Source organism: Chionomys nivalis, chromosome 9 (assembly GCF_950005125.1).
Source record: "Chionomys nivalis chromosome 9, mChiNiv1.1, whole genome shotgun sequence".
Classification (NCBI taxonomy): Eukaryota; Metazoa; Chordata; class Mammalia; order Rodentia; family Cricetidae; genus Chionomys; species Chionomys nivalis.
Window position 1 is genome coordinate 59,984,320 of NC_080094.1, and position 6,000 is coordinate 59,990,319.

Here is a 6,000-nt window from a genome sequence, read left to right on the forward strand (position 1 = left end):
TTTAAATAATATTTGATTTTCCATTTCATTACACAGATGTATCTGCCCATCAAAGAAATGTCTGGGTATCTCGAGCAACTCATCTGTAATCTTATTGACCTGGAAGGATGCTAAGCAACTGTTTAGTAACAACTTTACAGGCAATCTGCTGGCTAATCATTGTAGATAAATACTTTCCTTTGACAGCTTGGAATATTAACTTTAAAATTCATGCATTCCCCAATACCTCTTAGTGTTTCTCGGTAGTCTAATAAACCTTGGTTGAGATTAGTAGGTTCCAGTCTTAGTGTTATGTGATAAAAATATTGAAACAATCCAAAGGTTCCCGTTTGACACCCACAAAACTTTATTTCTGAGATTTTAGATCTTTTAATCTGAAATAATCTGCCACATCTCAGAGTATTTTATGAGTGTTTAACCACCCCTAGCATACACACTCATTTCCAAATGCTTCTAAGCGAGGATGCTATTGCCTTAGACATTTCCCATCACTCAGTGGGTGTGGCAGAGACCTAACAGGAAGTAAATGGTGCAGCAGACTGTAAGCCCAAGACACTCACTGGAATAGGGTTCACCTCCGGGTTTGAATTCTAGTCTTTCATTTTTGAGTGAAGGGACTTACATCAATCCTCTTGACGCCTCTATGTTGAAAAACAACAATAACAGTACTTTCTTGATGATATCACAGGCAAGAAATTTAATATAAAAAATCTTTATCATAATGTTGTTCTTGTTTCATCTCTTATTGTTATTGAAGAATAAAAGAAGGGGGCCAGAAATATATATATTTATCCCAGAAAGTACCAGGGTTGAAGACATCTTTGTTTTACAACAGATGGGTAGAAATCAATAAAGGAATGGCTACAGTAAGATGAGCTCAGCCACAGGAAAGGAAAGTTTAAAACGGGGAGATAGGATTTTTAAATCTCTCTTTTCTGGGAAATGTTTGACGCTTCTTTTCAACAATTTTAGAGATCTTTTTATTAATTATTTTTATTTTATGTGTATGGATGCTTTACCTGCATGTATGTCTGTGTGAGGTTGCCAAATCACCTGGAGCTGGAGTTACAGATAGTTACATGCCGCCACACAGGGGAAAGGAATTGAATCCTGGGTTCTCTGAAAAAGCAGTCAGTACTCTTAACCATGGAGCCATCTCTTCAGTTCCATTTTCAATCCTATTTTTGAGATCCTATTTATTTTTATTTATGTGTTTGCCTGAATGTGTGTATGTATGTATGTGTGTGTGTATAGTACCATCAGAAGTCAGAAGAGAGTGCTGAATTTCCTGGGTCTGGCGTTACAGACAGTTGTGAGGCACCATGTGGGTGCTTGGAATTGAACCTAGATCCTCTGAAAGAATAGCTCTTAATCATTGAGCCATCTGACTAGCCATACAAATCTTAATACAATGAAAATAGACACTGCTTATTTCTGATGTTATGAAATGTTTTTTTCTTTCAAAGACAGACTACCTCTGTGTGTGCCATTTCACCTTCTGGAGTTTGAGTTACCTGTGATCCAAAACCATGAAGTAGATGATTCTGTAAATATATTTATTTCATGATTGTGAGATTTAATACTTTATTTAGTTAAGTAATTTAGGAAGGTGAACAAATCAAAAGAGCAGTTACCACGGCTTGCCAACAACATTAAATATCATTATAGCTGGAAAGACCTAGCGGCTCCACCAAAATCCTCTGAGAACCAATAAACAAATCCTGAAATGTACGATCCAAAACCAAGATCACTGAGTTTCTACACACTCACAGCAAATAAGTCTAAAGGAAATTAAAGCTACATATCCTATTTACAATAGCATCAAAGAAAAAATAGCCTATCCTATGGATTTGAAAACAATATAATTAATGGCATTATTCCAAATTATCTATAGATTTTCTGAAATTTCCGTAAAATGGTAGCATATTTTGTAGAAATGGGACAACAGGGCCAGGAGAGGCTCCATGGGCAAATCCACATGCTACCCAAGTCTGGTGACCTGAGTTCACTCTTTGTGACTCATGAAAATGTAGGAAAAGATTATCAACTCCACAAAGTTTTATTCGGACCTCTCTCTCTCTCTCTCTCTCTCTCTCTCTCTCTCTCTCTCTCTCTCTCTCTCTCCCTCCCTATCTCTTTCTCTCTCTCTTACACACACACACACACACACACGAAGGAAAGAGAAGAATGAGGTGAGGCTGCATGCTCCAGAATGGGAGGGGGAACTGAATTCACAGAGCTAGTGATTGACATTCACATCCAGAACACAGAACAACTCATACAATTCAACAGAAAAACAACAAAGAATCTGAATTGAAATGAGCTAAGAGCCTGAATTCCTATTCTCCAAGGACACATAAATATGGCTGCCGGTATATGAGAAAATGCTTAATATTATCATTCCTGAAGGAAATGCAAGATAGTCAACAGTTACTGATTACTCTATGATCTAGTCTTCTTTTTCTGAGCAAGTATCCAATAATATAGAAACCAGCCTCTGGAAGACTTATTTAAATTCTCAAATTTACTACTACCTTATAAATGCTCATCAAAATATGGTCAGAGCAAATGCAATGAATGCACACTCTAGAACAGAGTTCAGCTCAAAAATGAGGGAATCCTGCCATGTGATCCAACATGGAAGTGCTTGGGAGACATTGTGCTAAGTGAATTAAAGCAGTCACAAAACATATGCACCATGATTACACTTATAGGGGGTATCTAGAGCCAATCAAACTAACAGCAGAAAGTAGGACACAGGCTAAGAGGAGTCAGTAAACATAAAGCTTAAGTCGGACAGGACAAGAGTTCTAGAACTGTGATGTTCATCATAGTGCTTACATATGTAGTACTGCACCATACAGCACTTACAAGTTTAGAGGGCAAAGCTCATATGCAATTGCTGTTTTATACAGGGTTTCACCATGTAGCTCTCCCTAGTTGACCTGAAATTCACTATGTAGAGCTGTCCTCAAACGCACATAAATTTGTCTGCCTCTGCCTCCTGAATGCTACAATTAAAGATGTGTTCCCCCATCCCCAGTTACAAAATAATTCTTCTCAAAAAATTTAGCATAACAAAATAGGAATAAATAATGTTTGGTAATTATAATTATTTGTCAGATTGATGATCCGTATAGCTTCCTATCTATCTATCTATCTATCTATCTATCTATCTATCTATCTATCTATCTATCTATCTCTATCTATATATCTATCTATTTATCTATCTGTTTGTCTGTCTGTCTGTGTGTACATGTGTGCTATATGTAGGTGTACAGGCATATGGATGCTACTGGTACAAGCAGGCGTGTTTGGAGGCCACAGGTCAACATCAAGTATCTTTCTCTGTCACTTTAATACTTAATTGGTTTTGAGGCAAAGTCTTTCACTGGACATGAAGTTAGTCATTTGACCTAGACTGGCTGCCCAGTGAGCCTTCCATCTTCCATAACTATCAATCTCAACATTTTCTACTGATGAGATTACAAGCAAGGGCCTGTCTGCCTGAATTTTACCTTTGTGCTGGGGAATCAAAACTCACATCCTTATGCCTGTACAGCAAGTATACTACAGCCCTAATACTTTAAATCTATATATGTTTTTCATACATTCATCAGCCATCACCAATCTACCCATTTATTCAGCACATTCATTTGTTTACTGGCATTTGTAAACAATCTATTGTGAAATAAACAGTTCATTAGACAAACAGGGATAACACAAGGATCTTGGATTTGCGTAGCACTTCGCACTTGTCTGATGCTACTTGAAGAGATGACTTCTATATTAAAGAGTCTCCTTCAGAACACTGCAGGTTCCAAATAAATCTAATCAAATGCCATAACAATGACACTGATGGTTTGTAGAACTGAGGATAAGCATTTACTCAAAACTGACTCTGTAAAATGGGTGTGCGGGATGAGAATCCTCCAGGCAGAAACCTCTTCTTTCATATGTGAATGGGAAGAATAGATTTAGGAAGTTGATGAGGTCCCAACAGTTCAACAACAGAAAGAACAAGCAATGTGGGCAATGGGGAAAGAGCCCATGAGAGCTGCCCCCTCCTCCACAAGCTCTTTCACTAGCATAGCCATATATTTCCCATATTTATAAATTTCTATCTCCTCCAAATAAGGACTGATCAAAAACTCCCCCATTCAAATTATGTCTGTGAAACTCCTAAGGTTGGGATGGGGTCAAACACTTTGCCTCTTCCATTTAGGGCTGGAAGTTTGATATAGCCATGTGTTCCTTCATTCACCAAGGATTGATTTTTATAGTCATTTCATACTTTTAAGGGCACGGTCATGTATGTCAAGTGTTGTTTTCCAGAAAATAAAATACACAATAGGTAAAACGAGGAACATGCCCCCACAACCCAAAGAAATAAAATGATCCGAGTAAGTACGAAGCAGTAAGAATTCCAGCCTCAGTACCCCTTTCTTTCCACGGCCTCCTAAGTCTGGCCACACATCAGAAGCCTTGCTTTCAGGTGGATTTCTGATGAGAGAAAGCCACCATTTGCTCACTGTACCCTGGGGCCCCCCAGCTGCCAAGTGATAGCTGAACAGAGGTGCACCAAGAGGCCTGCAGTCAAAAGGCAGTAGGATGGCCAATTGCCATCAATTTGAGCATCAAGTCTGGCATCTTGGCATCTCGCTTCTCTCCCCCTCCCCCAGGTTAACTGCTGAGAGCTTCAGCCTCTCACTAAAGCTGCTTATGCCACCAACCTCAGCCTGCTGCTCCCTTTCCCCGGCTTCTCTGCATATCCTGGTAGTAAAAGATAACCTCTAGTATACCTGGCTTTACTTGTGAGACCACCCAAACCCTAATGTAAATGTTTCTCTCCCCCGCTCCCACACACTCATGGATAAAGGCAGAATTGCCACATTCCCCCCTTGGACCTGATTGCTAGGCAACACTCAGCCATGTGAATTTGTCACTTCTGTTTGGCGCAAATTTCAATTTCACCTCCAACTGTAACAACACTGCTCGATATATTTTAGATGCCACTGTGGTTGGATGGCATCCCAGGAAAGATGTGAAGTGCTACTGCCAGGAATGAATGATTGGCATTGGGTAAAGCAATTCTCTGAACTCAGCCTTGGCATACCATTAATTGTTAAGTCTGTTCTGCTACCACCAACCTCTTGTCAGAAGCATGTCTATTGTAAGCCTTTGCAACAAGGGTCCAAATGGTAGAACTCTCTCCCGCTGTAAGATTCGAGTCTTGTCGATAAAGAAGCAGTGGCTTTCTCAGCTCATAGTACGTTACTTTCTCGTACTTTCTATCTATTGGCTGTAGTTCAGTGTGAAAAGAAAATGAGTTCCACATCTGAATATTACTGAGCTAAAAGTCATTGTGTGCCAATTCAATTTCTGGCCATTAATGGGGCGGGGGGGACTCACCTTCCTTTTAGTTTATTTGGCACAGTCTGTTTTCATTTATGATAACAATTAAGCTGTGCAATCAAGAAATGAGTTTAACAATGAAGATGATGAAATCAATGCTGAAAATATTCTTCTGACAATAAATCTATTATCTGGCTGTATAATTTATATACCAACATTAGGTCAGAAAACAGGTTACATGCAAGAAATCTGAATTTTTAAATAAACACAAGCAATGACAAGCAAGATATAACATATAATCTCCAAAGTTTCCATCTAACATTCTGTTATCCTCCAGCTATTATCTAATAATATCATATTATTTGTTCAGTCATACACTTCAAAAACTTTATTGTGTGGTTGCAATTGATGGTATATAGACTCTAAGTGTTGGTTCTTTCATTGTTATGATCTGTGATCTTTTCTAAATATTTAGAAAAGAGTAAGTATTTTGATTCCCCTTTCAGTCTCTGTGGCCACCAATTTTTCAGTTACTTTTCCCCCCTCCAAATCAAAACATCCTTATAAGGCTTGGAAGTATTTTCCCAGAATAAGTCTAATTAAATAAGAAGGAATCCATCAGTTATGAATGAGTAAAAATAGCAT